The sequence below is a fragment of the Sceloporus undulatus genome, chromosome 1 (assembly GCF_019175285.1).
Source record: "Sceloporus undulatus isolate JIND9_A2432 ecotype Alabama chromosome 1, SceUnd_v1.1, whole genome shotgun sequence".
Classification (NCBI taxonomy): Eukaryota; Metazoa; Chordata; class Lepidosauria; order Squamata; family Phrynosomatidae; genus Sceloporus; species Sceloporus undulatus.
In genome coordinates, this window is record NC_056522.1 from 206,425,083 (window position 1) to 206,441,260 (window position 16,178).

General features: G+C 41.3%; 1 protein-coding gene across 4 annotated transcripts in view; it reads left to right on the plus strand.

Moving 5' to 3' along the window:
* WIPF1 (WAS/WASL interacting protein family member 1) overlaps positions 1-16,178 on the plus strand; it is a 73,704-nt gene that overhangs the window by 36,164 nt on the left and 21,362 nt on the right. The gene's annotated exons all lie outside the window — the stretch shown is intronic.

Genomic DNA, 16,178 nt, shown 5'->3' on the forward strand with positions numbered 1-16,178 from the left:
TGTCGAAAATGCTGAACCGTCTCCTCAAAGCCAGTTCAGTACCTTGGACTTTTCCCTTAAAGCTATCCAAAACTTGGACTGAATTCATTGCCCCACCGACATGGGACCTACCAGCTACCACTGCCATATGCCTATTTCAAACTGGTACTAAGCCTACCTGCCTTCTCCTCTTTGAAGAGAACTGTGGTCATCCTGTCTTATCAAGACTACATGTGAAAGGGATCTAGGAGTCCTAATAGATTGCAAGTTGAATGTGAGTCAACAGTATGATGCAGCAGCTAAAAAAGCCAGTGAGATTCTAGAGCTGTATCAATAGAAGTATAGTGCCGAGGGAAGCCCTAGTGCCACTATATTCTGCTTTGGTCAGGCCTCACCTGGAATACTGTGTCCAGTTCTGGGCACCACAATTCAAAAAGGATGTTGAGAAACTGGAGTGTGTGCAAAGGAGTGCAACCATGCCCTATGAGTAGAGACTTAGGGAGCTGGGTATGTTTAACCTGGGGAAGAGACAGTTAAGAGGTGATATGATAGCCGTGTTTAAATATTTGAAGGAGTGTCATATTTTGGCTGGAGCAAGCTTGTTTTCTACTGCTTCAGAAAACAGGACATGGAGCAATGGATTCAAACTACAGGAAAAGGGATTCTAGCTCAACATTAGGAAGAACTTCCTGACAGTAAGAGCTGTTCAACAGTGGAATATACTGCCTTGGAGTGTGGTGGAGTATTCTTCTTTGAAGGTCTTTAAACAGAAACTGGATGGCTATCCATTTGGGTGCTTTGATTGTGTGTTCCTGCATGGCAGGGGGCTGAACTGGATGGCCCTCTTCCAACTCTATGATTCTATTATTCTAAATTTCCCTCTCCTTCTGATATACTGTACCTCACTGTCATTTGAATGCATTCCACTACTTCTGCATTGGAGCCATGCACAGCATTTGCAGTAGATGTGGCAAAAGTTGCTCACCTAAGTGGATTTTAAAGTGAATTCATTAAGTGAAGAGGTGTGTAGCCAGCAATTAGACCTGAGAGCATATGAATCCTAGCTGGTGGGCAGCAACAACAATAAAGAGTGGTGGTCTTCAAGCCTTGTTTGGATAACTTTTTTTGGAGGTATCACATCAGCCACTTGTTGTTGCCTGTCTTCAAGTAGTTTCTGACATATGGTGACCCTAAACCAAACCTCTGATGGGGTTGTCTGGAGCTGAGAATGAATGGCTCACCCAGGATCACCCCGTGAGTTTCCATGGCCAAGTGGGGAAATCAAACCCCAGTCTCCAGGGTCATAGTCCCAAGCCCAAACCACTACAGTATGCTGGCTCCCACACTAGCCACTAGGTGAGTGAATGCTGGACTAAAGTTGTCTTTTGCCTAATCAAAAAGATCTCTTACTGTTTATAGGACTCTACATGAAGAGCAAAAAATCAGAGTTGAGTGATATTTTTGTGAGGGTCTGCTATCTCTACCTTGGGACTTCGTCTAGCTGCAGACCTAATGGCACACCTGACCACTTGTTTCTACTCATGGTTCTTTTTAATTTAATTTTTATTTATCTGCTTGAGCTTTTCAAAGGAAGAAATGCATGTTGTAAAAGGTGTTTCCCTAACTTTGAATTCTGTGGCTGTCCAACCAAGTATCTTGATGATCACTTAGATTCTTATTTAAGCAAAAACAACAAATAGTTCTGTCGAACGTAAAAGAAATTAACAAATGTAATACAGTACCAATTTTATGCAATCCACGTCGTGAAGCTGGATTCTTTTGAAAGTGAATTCAGAGGAAAATGAAATGCAGAAAGTGCTGCTAGTGAGGTGTATGGTTTTGGATAAGACAAGCCTCCTAGCTCTAGGCAAGCTGATTAACCTATGTAGTGTGATAAGAAAGGGTTGTCCTCAGGTTAAGCCTCTGGTGTCAGGCTACTAGAGCTTCCTAAGGGATTTTAATTCAGCAGTAAAGTGAGGCAATTCAGTCTCTGTTTAGTTTCAGTTGAGTCCCACACTAGAGTTCCATTCAGTTTTTATTAATTGTACTGTAGTTAAAGTATTCCTGCACAGGGTGACTAGGTGTCATAACTGTAAATTCATGCTTCTAAGGTATGCTCAGGACATTTTGAAATTCCTCTTGGACAGAAGGTTGAATGTAGTAAATGTACCAGAAAAGGAGGACATCTGGTCACCTTGTTCTTGCATAATGTTGTGATTTGAGAGTTGAGTCACTATGTTATAGAGGTTTGAATGTTGGACTAAGGGCTTATCTACATGGGGATTTATCCCCCAATTCCCCATGGTTACGTGACCCAGGTCCAAAACCCTGAATCAAGGCTGGACTGTCTTCATGACACCTGCACCCAATTCAGAGTTTCCTGCTTGTTGTTGTTGTTGTTGTTGTTGTTGTGTACTTTCAAGTCATTTCTGACTTATGGCGACCCTAAAGCGAAACTATCATGGGGTTTTCTTAACAAGGTTTCCCATTGCTTTCCCCTGAGGCTGAGAGAGTGTGACTTGTCCAAGGTCACTTAAGAAGTGGATTTTCATGAGTTGGGATTCAAACCCTGGTCTCCGGTGTCATAGACTAAAACTCACACCATTACACTATGCCATATCTATTCCCGCTAACCCACATTTAAATAATGCACCTTTTGCTGTGAGCTTTCATCTCTGTTACCAGTGACCATGGCAGCTGCTTGTTCACTTGTGATCCCTGCAAGCTGCCTAGCACCTGTGGCATGAGTTGCTCTGAGGTCAGAACAAGGTGCCTAGCATGAAAGTGTGGTTGGGTGCCTTGTTCTGACCTCAGCAGTGGCACTGAGCAATGAACAGGGGCCACTTGGGAATGTAGTGTGCCCATCGTTTGCTGCAAGAGCAGAACAGGTAAGAGATGAATTTGGGGTGAATTCAGGACTAGAATACTCCAGGAGGAGTTCACTTGAATAACACCACCACAACTAACGTATTTCTATTAGGTTGCACCTTCTAAAATTCTGTTTTTGCAGCATACCATTGAATGCCCTCTGAACTATGAGCATTTCTCCCTGTCGATTTGGCCACCCTGTTTCACTGCCTTTCCCCAATACTCTCCCTGTTCTATCCATCTGAATTCAAGTTCTTTTAAATCTTTTTTTCTATTAAAATCTCACTGTGAGATGGGGCTAGTGAATGTGTTGTGTTAGGGAAGGGGTATGTTTGGTTATGCTGTTTTGGTCTATTTGTGTGCAGTCTGAAGTGAGTAAAATAAATTTTCTTATGGAATTATTTACTGGCTTATTATGTTGGGGATATGTTAGGTTGGAAATAGGTTGGAGTGAATGGAGAACTATGATTAATGGGGAAACTACATAGCTAATCAAGAACCCACTCAGGTTACCTACACATTTTATTTTGCAGTGCGACTATGTAAATAATCTCACTCATGCATTCCCAATTTGTTATTCACATCACTTTTTAAAATCGGAACTGCATCTATGCACACCTTTGAGTTCTGTTGCTCTCACATGTCCGCACCCGAATAAAGATGGAGTTAGTGATGCAGATGTATTCCAAAACACATTCAAGACATGCAGAGTTTTATTCCCCACAAAAAAACTGAATCAGCTGCATTCGAAATTCATGTGAATTCACTGTTTGAATAACTCCAGAGATGCTTCAGGAATTTGTCTTTTGTCAATCTACAAATTCAAGTATCAATTGAATAATGTAATGACTATTCAGACATAGTTCTTTCCTCAAAGCATCAACATATACAGTATATGTAAGTATATACACAAATATATAGTTTTATAAGGTGCAGGTGAAGAAGTAGAGCAGCACAGAGTTTGGCTGACACACACGTGGAAGTGATACAGACTGGAACTCCTAATTTCAGTGGTCATGAGCCAGGATTTTTTTGTTTTGTTTTGTTTTGTTTTTTGTATTATCTGATGTATCCATTCCTTAATTTTAGCCACGATTCCAGTAAACTGTGGTTGTAGGGTAGTGTATCCTAAGTCTTCTATAGGACTAGCCAAAGGAATGCTAATTTGGGAATAGGAGCTAGCAGGTACTGTTGTGTTATCTGTTGAAATTTTAAAACTGACTAGTTTACTGTTAGCTTTGAAATGCTTCAAGCTTCTGTTTTGATTATTCCTAATTGATCCTTCCAAGTGTAGTAGTATTGGTGGCACCATTTTTTTCAAACATAAGTTTAGCTTTAAGCTTGCTTTTTAAAAGTATAATTGGTTTTATATTGGTATAAAATAGTAGTGGGTGGTGGTGGTGGTGATTATATATATGTGTGTGAGAGAAGGGCTTGCTTTCTCCAAATAGTCTCTCACAGGATGGCTGCACCCACACTACTGAAATAATCCAGTCTGACACTACTTTAATCTCCATGGCTCAGTGCTGTGGAATTCTGGGATTTGTAGTTCAGTGAGATATTTAGTTTTCTCTGTCAGTGAGCTCTGGTGATATGTTTGCTCGAGGGGTACATAACCTGCTGTTGCCCTTACGCATCTTTGCTTCAGGTGGACTATTGGATGGAGAGGAAGACTCCATTGAGTTGGAAGGGGCGTTGTCAGCCATCCAATGTCCTGCTTGGAAATCCAGAGCTAAAGCATGAGCATCAGATGACTTGTTCTACCACCCATCTAGAGAAGTGGTTCTTTTGCCCATTTGCTCTTACTATTTTCTGTTGTTCAAACAAAAGTTACTCTTCTAGTCCTGCCCTTAGAGCAGTGGTCCCTAAACTGTACTCTTTAAGGGATTTTGGACTTCAGCTCCCATAATCCCAGACTATTGGCCAACATGGCTGAGGCTTCTGGGAGCTGAAGTCCAAAATCTCTTAAAGGGCGCAATTTGCGGATCACTGCCCTAAAGTAGTTGAAAATATGCTTTTGTCTCCTATTTTGTGACATCTCTTTTTTTTTTTTGCACTTGTAGCAAGCTGGTATAACCTCTTTTCAGTCTTCTCTTCTCCAAGCCAAACATAAACAGTTTTTTCAATGTTTGCCAACAGGGATTATTTTCCACACTACTCACAACTTCTTTCTTGCTGAGGCATTCCAGAAACCAACATGCTGATTCCACCACCCATCTCTTTGCTCTTGCTAGATTAGGACTCAAGCCATTAGGTTTAAAAATACCATAGTTACATGTTTTTGACTGTGAGCAAAGTCTGCAAAGCAATTTACTGCTGATGTCTCAGCAAACATAACTGCAATTTGTTACATTGCTTTTAGGAGCCCACCAGTCTACTTTGAGCCAGATGTCAGCTCCTTTTGGTTTTCTACATGACTGTATATCTCTTAATTCTTTTCCTACCCCACCCAAGGAAATCAGTAGGAGGATTGCAAATGTTGGTAGACATACAAAACTCTGTGCTGTATCCTTTCAAGTGGAATCTTCTGTATACTATGTATTAGACAATGGAACAAAAATATTTTAAACCCTTGGCACAAGCTTTGACTCTCATGCATATTTATTACTTACAGTCCATAGTTACCTTCTCTGTTGGTTGCTAGCTAGAAAAATCTTTCTTTGCTACATAATCTTAAGTACCAATCTAAGTTTTGCAAGGTTTCCCTTCCCCACCACCCACCAAATGTTGTTGACAAACAGCCGTTCTCTTAATCTTGAAATGTATGTAAAACAGAAAAGGACATGGGGTTTTGATCTCATTTTGGGTATCATCCAGACACAGTAGGACCTGAAATGGAATGCATAAACCTTGCACAGATGTATGGGCATAAGACTTACAAGGAACTGGGATTCCAGTTTTACTTTGGCAAGAAAGAAGTTTTTCCAAGATCTCTGGAAATTTAGCTTTCTGTATATCAGTGACTGAAACTTAATAAAGAGAAAGTAAGAGAGGCAAAAAAAGATCCCCCCCAACTCTTCTAACAGAGACAAAATATTTATCCATACTGGCAACATTGCATAGCTTCAGAATCCAACAAAAGCAAATTAGCTGACACTCAGTATTACATCTTCAACTTTGACAAGGAGACAGAGGCCTTTGCCTTCTGCACTTGTGGTTTTAGAAGGTACTGAAGCTTCACAGGAAAACAGTTAAATTGCATCTCTATTAAAGCATTTCTACTTATTTTGCAAGACACCAAGCCAGTGTTCTTTCAAATGGCTGACTGTTGAGTCTCACCTTAAAAAAAAATAGAGGGAACCAATTCTAAACCATCTCACTGCTTCACACATTGATGTAAACTCACAGGGAGATCGAGGCAAAACTTAGGATTTGATCAGGCTTTTATTGTGCAATCACTTTGGCCTCTTAATAAAATTTATGGCATTGTCTTCCATTTATACCCCTCCCATATTTTCTTGCCACTTCTTTCATTTGTAATTAGTGTCTTTTGATCATTATCATAAGGTGCACCTCCCCCTACCAAATAACCAAATCCTTCCTTTGCTTTCAGCTTTCCTTAGCTGCTGCAGCTCTTGCCTACATGAGCCTCTTGCCCACAAACCTAAACCCTTCTGCCCTCCCATCGAGACATGCAGAAATCAAAACTAGGAAGTCTCCAGTTGGCCCAAGTATCTGGGTCAGACAAATGGAGATTCTTTGGAGCAAGCTAGGATGCTGGGCTGGCTTTGAGTTTCTGGAAAGTTTCATCCAAAAAAGGATTTCCCCCATGTTTGGGGGGTAATAATTCCTTTGGAGAACACTGTGGGATGCTGTAAGCCATTCAGAATCTGTGTGTGAATTATCCTGCAAGGTTGTTGTAAACCAGTGCAACTGGAGGTGGTAATCCCTGGACCAATGCCAGGCGCTGAACCATTGGATGAAGAGTTTCGAGGAAAGAAAGAATCAGTTACCTGTATAGGCAATCCCTGGCACCTGGGGGGCCGTAGGGTTGCCATAATTGTCCACTAAAACCCGGGACAAAATGTAGGACAAATCTAGACCAAACTGTAGGACAACTGCAGGACAAAACTCAGCCCAAAATGGAGGACATTTAAGGTCCTCCATTTTCTTCAATGTCCTACATTTTGGGCTGAGTTTTGTCCTGCAGTTGTCCTACAGTTTGGTCTAGATTTTGTTCCACATTTTGTCCCAGGTTTTAGTGGACAATTATGGCAACCCTACCGGGGTGAGGAGAGAGAATTGCTTGTCTCGCACATCAGATAGACTAGGAAGCACTCTATTTCAACCATAGCCCCTTCCAGTAAGCAGTGTAGGGATGGACTGCATATTTCTTTTGCTTTGAAATTTTGCAGTTTTACGGATAGGTTTTAAAAATCATTCACAGTCAATAATGTTGAAAAGAGGAGAAAGTATGTTCTTTGCTGCTACCTTTTAGGAGACTGGAGAGAAATTAGGCACTGTGCCCAATAACAGCTTAAAATTTTGACCTGCCCCTTGATTTCCAGCAGCAGCTCTCAACTCCTTGAGGACATTTTGCAATAGCTTGTCAGTGCAAACCAGGAAATGACAGCAGCAGACAAAAGGATTATTCCTTCTCTTTTTCTCTATTTGGGTCTCTTCCTTCTTTTCCAGCCTCTCTGCTCCATCTTACTTCTCTCATCCTACACACAACAGTTCACATGAGCAGTTTCATCCTGATCTTGCTGGGGGGGAGGGGTTGTCTCCTGATTCCTTAGGGTCCCCACCCCCAGTTAAAGATATTTGTACAATACTTCTGAAAAGCCTGGAGCTTTCCTAGCTCTGCAAGATATCTCCCTCTTGTGTGTTAGTAATGCCATTTAGGCCATATGAGTGACGGCACTGAGAATATAATCAGAATTAAAGTAGACAGTAAAAACCCCACAGAAGAATATCTCTTTCCTTAAGGAAGCTTGTGAGTTTTTTGTGTGTCTGTGTTTTAAATATAGCTTCATGTGCTTTTTCAGTGCTGATTATTCCCAAATATTGGCTGACTTCTGAATCCCAATTTAGGGAAAAAGTCATTTCTGAAGCTTGCATAATTTTCCTTGAACCAATAGACTGTGGGTGCTACAGGTTCAGCTGAGGACATAATTTTGTATTAAAGCTTCCCTTAACTGTTGGAAGCAGATTCATCAGTGAGTTGATACTTCTCATTTAAACATTTAACAAAAAAATAATAATCTTGTAAGTTTAGGTAAATTGTTAATTTATAAAATGTGTAGTTATTCAACGAATAGTTACTATGCCATGTCTTTTAAAAAGTACTAATATTGAATAGAAAAACTGGGACAGATTGCAGAGGTTTTCTTCTGGAAACAGCTGGCCTAAAGAGTGAGTGCAGTGCTCTTTCTGCTCTGCATACTTTTCCTTCTGAGTTTTTGGCCAAAACATTGTTTTCTAGCTCTGTAGCCCAGCTCCTTGGTTCTCCTCTGCAGAGCAGTGCCAGGAGGAGTCGGATCTCAGCATGGAGGTAGTAGATAAGGGTGGGAGAATTTGACCCTTTCTCTCACAGCTGCTTTTCTTCTGCACTTCTCCATCCAAATGGGATTCCACATGTAGGTGTACAGTTTCTCATATATTATATTTTCTTTTTGTACACAATCACAGTAAAACAGTAAAGTACTGTATGTAGTTATATATCAGAAAGCTGATAGGAAGATAATCAACTCATTTGAGATGTGGTGCTGGAAAAGAGTGCTGAGGATATTGTAGATGGGTAAAAAGATCAACAAATGGGTCCCTGAACAGATAGTCTGAACTCTCCCTGGAAAACAAGATGACAAAACTGAAGTTGTTATATGTTGGCCACATCATGAGAAGGCATGATTCGCTGGAAAAGACTCTAATTCTAGGGAACATGGAAAGTAACAGAAAAAAACAGGAAGACCACATGCGAGATGGATGGACTTAATCAGGGAGATCACAGGCCTGAATCTGCAGGACCCAAGCAGAGCAGTGGAGGACAAGGGGGTCTTGGAGATGCCTCATCCATGGGGTTGCCATGAGTCGTGATTGACTCGAGAGCAGTTAAAAACAACAACAAATTTAATTCTAGAGCCTGAGGCTCTAAGAAGTAAAACACCTAGGAAATAAGTTTTGTGGAAATCAGCAGAGCTTGGGGTAAGTTTGCTTAAGATAATTCAGGACCATGCAAGCCATCCAAGTGTTTTAAGTGCCTTAGCACTCCTCTCCCCCTCTTTGGTGCTCCAGCATCCTCGCCCCCTATTCTGAAAAGTACTGGCTGATCTACTGGTTTTCTCCTTCTCTTATGATTCACGTGGAAGTGGTGGGCAGCTGAAGCCTTGAATGCCATTACAGTAGCCCATGCTCCCCTGCTGCTTTCAACTGTGCCTGTATCATCTGGACACATGTAGCCTGGCCTATATGATCTTAATCTCAAGCCCCGACATCTGAATTTAATGGTGCCTCTGCAGAGGGGAGACTGTGTCCCAGAGTTCAGTGTATAATGTGTGTATGTGTTCCATAGAATGTGTATTTCAAGTACTCCTGAGAGACATAACAGGCCTACTTGCATCCACCGTGGAACTAGCACTTTTTGTTCACTGACCTTTTTAACGAGTATCTGTGTGACACAATCACAGCCTGTAATTCTTCTGACTTTTTTCAAACTGTGGAAAATTCTACTTTTCTGCAAAGAGCAGAACTGCAGCACTGTTACTAAAGTGTTGGTCTTTTAAAAACCTTTTTAAAAAGGCTATATTTTGCCCTATGCAGTGACATTGTGTATATGTGGGTATTGCTGTGCCTACAGTTCTGTACATGCACGTACTGTTCACAATTTGTTTCTGGCTAATCTAATAGCAAGCTATGGTTTATTTGGCTTTTTTTTTAGTTAGTTTGATTAATTGAATTTCTATACAGCCCCTTTTCTGAAACTCTGAACACCAGAAAACATAACAGAAAAAGTGCTACAGTACTTATAAAAAGGAACAGAAAGTAGCTCCACCTCATAGGGACATTGAATAAGGAATGCAGCTAAAAGACACCTACTCCAAATTTGGGTTAGAGTTACAGAGGGCCCTATCATGTTCCAACACTGTTACTTATGAGTAACTGTGTAAATAAACCTTGTATGTTTGGAGAAAGTGTTAAAGGATAAATCTGAAGATATGCCCTCTGTGTACATAGATTTGTGCTGAATTTCACTGTAGAGAGTAGGGAGCCATTCTCTTGCCCTTGATACCATAGACTGCTAGCGTTGGAAGCTGCAAATAGTCATGCTGGCTAGGAGATTCTGGGAGCTGTAGTCCAAACAAGCTCTGGCTGTTAGAAAATTACAGTGCTGGAGTCTTTTAAGACCTGATCTAGGAGATTTGGAACACTGGCTGGTTCTTGTGTATGTGGTGCGTTAATGCTGAGAGAAAAGAAAACCGAGACGCTGGGTAACTGAGGTGAAGGCCTGAGGCCATTGTTGTTCCCTTTAAATCAATAGTGTTTGCCCCACATCACACATGATGTAGTAACTGATGCCCCCAATACCAGATCACAGCTAGAACACATCAGGGGAATTGGTTATTCTGTTTTGCTTCACCTGCTGTAGCAGCAAGAGTCACTTTTGCAAGAGAGTTAAGAATCCTCTTGACCCTAATAAAGTACAAAATCTGATGTTAAGTATATGCCCTCACCATCACTATTGGTGAAAGTTTTAATTGTGCGTGTAAATAGGTTGTTATATTGTTTGCTAGCACTCTCCATGTGCTGCCTTGGACTTTAACAACCCAGCCAAAGCTAATTTTGCACTTCATTAAACCTCAGTAGACTTGTTGAGCTTTCTATTTCTTACAGTCAGAGAGGTAAAGTAGACCTTATAGGCCAGCTGGTCAAATCATGTGTGAATTCAGGAAGTACAGAGCTAGAATTATGCTGGCTGGAGAGTTGTAGTCTAAAAAAGTAACTTCTCCAAGCTCTGGTTGTATGTATGTATACATATAAATGTATTTTATTTCATTTATTTAAAATCGCTAATGGTGCAGTCTTCCTAAGGCCCCATACAGACAGGCCAAAATAAAGCTTCTTCGGGTCACTTTGGAGGTATGCTGTTTAAATGAGGCATATGTCCTAAGTGACTGGATGATGCACCAAAGCTGTGCTCCAGTCCTTTGGCTTTGGTGTGGCTTTTGGACTCTTAGGACACAAACGTTATTTAAACAGCATACCTCCAAAGTGACCCAAAGCAGCTTTATTTTGGCCTGTCTTTATGGGGCCCAGGTCAAAGATTTGCCATTTGTGGTAGTTAGGATTAGAAATAAATTTCTTTAGCTTGCCAAGATGTCCTTTTTCTGGCATGTCTCGTTATCTTGGTTTATCTCAGATATCTGGCTGCTGAGCAATTTGCCAATAGAAGTGGTCTGACTAAGATCTGCCACCAGAAGAACCAAAAACGGGGCAGAGAATAGGCAGGGCACGAAGTGAGCCAAGTTACACTAGATTCAGATGTGCACTTTAGTGATCCAACCATAGTATTTGCACAAAAGGCCAAGACAAGAATGTTGTTGTTAACTGCCCTCAAGTCAACTTTGATTCATGCCACCTTGTGAATAAGACATCTCCAAGATCCCCTATCCTCAATTGGTCTGTTCAGTTCCTGTAGGGTAGGGGTTGGCAACCCCCGGCCCGCGGGCCAGATCCAGCCCGCCAAGGCAGCACAACCGGCCCCAGCCCGGTCCTGCCGCCGATTGCCGCAGGCGGTACCACGGCGGCGCCGAGGAGGACGGGATGCAGACAGTGCACCGCCGCCACAGCTGCCCGTGTTCCTGTAACAATTACTGTATTTTCCCTATGGTGTATTTTATTTCTCTGACACCCGGCTTCTCATTCGTTGTCCAGGATTTCTCTTTTTAACAAGACAGACAGTTGGAGATCCACTTTCCCTGTTGGAATTTCCTTCATTATTGCACCTATATTACTTAAATGATCAAATCTGATAAGGTATAATGTCTTTATTTCCTCTCTTCCCCATTGTCTGTCTTTTAAATTGCTTCAATGCTGTCTCCTATGCCAGGGAGCAAAACTAGTGGGCAATAAAATGGCAGCTTCCCCCCCCCCTTGCTATGTCTTATTAGCTTTATGGGGGGGGGCACTTTTAAACCTACAGTGTCATTTAGTCTTCCTCTTTTTCTGCTCAGAGATTTTTCATGCAGGAAATGAGTAACCATAATGAGTTGCTTGCTTTCTGACTTCCCTCTTCTGTCTACATTTAAGTATCTCTAGACTGGATATTTTAAAATGGCTGATGAGGGATGTACTGTCCACTTTATCTGCTGTTCTGCTCTAAAGAAGTTTGAAAAGCCTCTTGAATCAAAAGGGTTGTTTAATTGTGTTAATAATTTTGATACTATTCAGAATGTTTGAGTTTCCATTATTAACCAGTGATTTCTGACTTATGGCAACCCTAGGGCTACCCTATAACAGAGTTTTCTGGGGCTGAGAGTGTGTGACTGACTCACCCAAAGTCACCCAGTGGGTTTCCATGGCTGAGTGGGGATTTGAACTCTGGTCTTCACAGTCGTAGTGCAACTTGCAAACAACTACATCATGTTCAAACTACTACATCTCAGTCACAGCCCCTCCAGGTATTTTGGATTTCAGCTTCCAGAATTTTGAACCATTGGGCATGCTGACTATTGCTTCTGGGAACTGAAGTCCAAAACATCTGGAGAACCAAAGGTTAAAAGTTATTGATCTATACATTCACAGCACAAAGTTTCCTAAATATGAGAATCCATTTATAAAACATTATAGGCAAGATGTTTCTTTCTCAGCTTTATTTTGCCTTTCTTTCAGATCTGCATTCTTGAAAAGTAAATCTTCTTGATCTGTAATGCTCACTCTGACTAAAGTTGCTCAGTCAGTACAGATCATACAGAAATATAACTGTAATCACTTTGATAATGTTTCTGATTCAGCCATCATTTCTGATGTGCAGCTGGACACATTTTGGGTAACGGGAAAATAAAATGTGTAGAAGAAAATAAGGTTTTGTGTAGTTTGCAATATGGTCCTTAATCAGGAACAATTTTTCCCTAAAATAAATAGCTGAAATATAAAAACAGAAAAATAAGGGTACTGTTACTTTCATTCATTCTTCTTGTTGTGTGCCTTCAGTTTGTTTCTTCTGTTGCACCCCATGGCAGTTAGCAGCTATATGGGTCATAGGGACAAAGCTGGACATGGGCAGCTGTTGAGCAACTCTCAAGCAGTCTAGCAATACTGTTGCATAAGGAGGTACTAGATAATTCCTTATGCAGTGTCAGAAAAAAGTTACATGAAAGTAACCCCAAGTAAAGCTCTACAATATCTATAGCTACATATCACTGGGTGACCTTGTTGGGCATGTCACATGCTGTCAGCCTCATGGGAAGGCAATGGCAAACCTCCTCTGAACAAATCTTGCCAGGTAAACCTCTGTGATAGATTCACCTTGGAGGTGCCATATGTTGGAAACAACTTGAAGGTACCCAATGACAACAAGCTGTATGTCTTCTTGTTGGGTGCTTTCAAGTCATTTCGATTTATGGTGACCCTAGGGTGACCCCATCATGGGGTTTTCTTTGCAAGATTTATTCAGAGGGGTTTGAGTTGTCTTCCTCTGAGGCTGAGAAAGTGTCACTTGCCCAAGGTCATCCAGTAGGTTCCCCTGGCTGGGGGAGATTTAAACCCTGGTCTACATAGTCATAGCCCAATGCTCAAACCACTACACCATGCTGTCTATCTTCAGTCTTTCTAGCCTTATATTTATAGTGTATTATTGGGAGAAACTACCTGGCTGCTTCATCTATGACCTGGGAGAATACAGGCAAGAAGATAGGTCTATGTGCTTTGGATTCAACTGTGTTGCTGCAGGCATTCTCAGCGGTATCCACCATTCATTTTGTACGATGGCTACAGCATGTGCTGACACCTAGAAAGCACTGGCTTTTATCAACAAACTTTCACCATTGCATGAAGTCTGTCAGTTCTTGCTTGATCCACAGTGCCAATATGTCTGCAGTCAGTCTCTTGATGCTGCTGCTTCTGCCACTTTTATACCATGCACTGCTCATACAAAATAACATGTTGTGTCAGGTGATTCCCCCCCTCCCCACCGCCCCAATCTCTTTGGTACCAACCTTCTGCTTCTTTTGCAATACTAAGAGAAAAGGTGTCAAATAAACTCCATTTTGATTATTACGTTTAAATAAGAATCCTCTTATCAGTGTAACTGACACAGTAAATTTTGATTATAAAAGCTAATAAAAGTAGCTAGGGATTCTTTAGTCAGCAAGTACTGGCTGGTTGTTTGACACAGAACTCCACAGGCTGTTAGAGCAGTGGAAAAACACATGCGCTTAAACAGGATGATTGTGGTTTGCTGTGAGAACTAATTTTCCTGTTGACCATTTTGAGCAGGAAGTCGAACAAATTCTACTTAATGTGCTACAGATTCTAACCCTTAGGTGTAAAATGGAGACAGGACGGGTAATGACTGTTTTGGTGCAATGAAAAATGCCAGCAACATGCACAATTTTAGAACAAGCAAAACTTCAACCAATGTCATCAGACGTGTGTGTGTGTGTGTGTGTGTGTGTGTGTGTGTGTGTGTGTGTGTTTTCTTTTATGGTGGTTGCTGTTGTTAATCTTTAAAGTTTCAGTATGAACAGAAAAAATAAGAACGGGAGGAGAGGAATTTCCCCAAGAGTGTAGTTTCAGCCGTTTGTCTTAAGGGGTTTTTATGACTATCTTACTTCTTCTGACTGGGTGTTTCCAGATGAAGGGCTGCTCATGGTAGTAATGAGAGGACACTCTGCTTATGTTCCCTCTGTTTTCTCCTTAATGGATTTTATGCAGTAAGGGAAAAGACAGAAGCAGCAGTGGAAAAAATGAGAAAGGGTTGAGATAGGAGGACAAAGTAATCTGTAGATCCTCTAGACAAAGGAGGCAGGGTGATGGGGTGAAAGGAGGTTGACCTGGAACTTTTCTGTGTCTGGGGTGGGGGGAGTGGAAGAGAGAGAGAGAGAGAGAGAGATGACCAGCAGTCAAATATTCTAAATTTGGTATAATCTGAAAATATGTTGTTCATTAAATATTGTTGTTGTTGTTCTGTACCTTCCAAGTTATTTCCATGCAACCCTAAGGTGAACCTGTCGCCAGTGGCATCAATAGGATTGGCATCACCTGGTGGAGTAACTCATGGTGTCACACTCCCCATTGGCCTCCTCTCATCCCACATCATACAGAATCCTTAGTAATGTTTTTTGTACTAAGATTACTTGTAACTTGTAATTCCCATATATCATTGAATGTAAAGGCAAAATTGTGACATAAAATAACTAGCAAAATTAAAATCATATCTTTAAATTACAGTAACATATGCACAGCCTAAATATATTTACATGTACATTGTTTCATGTGGTTAAAGTGAAAATGTGGTAAGATGTGGTGTTTTTAAATAAAAATGTAAAAGAATTTAAAAAATTAAAATGTAATTTTTAAAAATCAATAAAAGTTAATTTTTAAACAAACTAACAAACAAACCTGGGCTTTTCCTTTCTCTTCCCACTGAGCCTCACCCCACTCACCCCATCTCTTCAGTATCACAGCCCATTTCTGCCAAGAGAGAAGTGGTATCGCCTCCCTCTTAGGGGGTCACCTGGTGTGGTGACCTAGTGACAGTCCCCTAGTGACAGTCCTGCCTATTGCTAGGTTATCTTGGTAAGAGTTTTTTTCAGAGGGGGTTTGTCTCTGTGGGGTTGAGAGACTGTGACTTGCCCAAGATCACTCAGTGGCTTTCCATGACCAAGCAGAGACTCAAACCCTAGCCTCCGAAGTCATAGTCCAATGCTCAAACCACTCAACCATGCTGGCCCTGTTTGGTATGCCCGTTTACCCATCCCACAGTCTCATGCCTTTGCTTCCAAACAAATTCCAGGTTCCAAGCAATTCTTGGGAGCCAAAAACATCTCCTGATGGTATTACAAAAGCTAGCAGTAACATAATATATAAGATTAAGCTAGAGGAAGTGATTCATGCATTTCCAGTACCACCCTTCCAAATAGTGTGGTACAAAACAGAGTTGTATTGGCTTGAATTTCTTTCTTGGTTTGCCCTGCCCACCATTCCCCATAGTAATTAGTATTTGTGGTTTTATGTCATCTGGACCAATGCTTCTCATGCTATCTCATGTGTGGGACTGGCAATTATTATTTTTCACTATGCCAGGGACCAGCATTAAATGTGTGCCCAGTAAAACTGCCCCCCCCCCTCGGAAACTTGCCAAGGAGCAGCAGCTACTGGCTCAGGAACTGGCA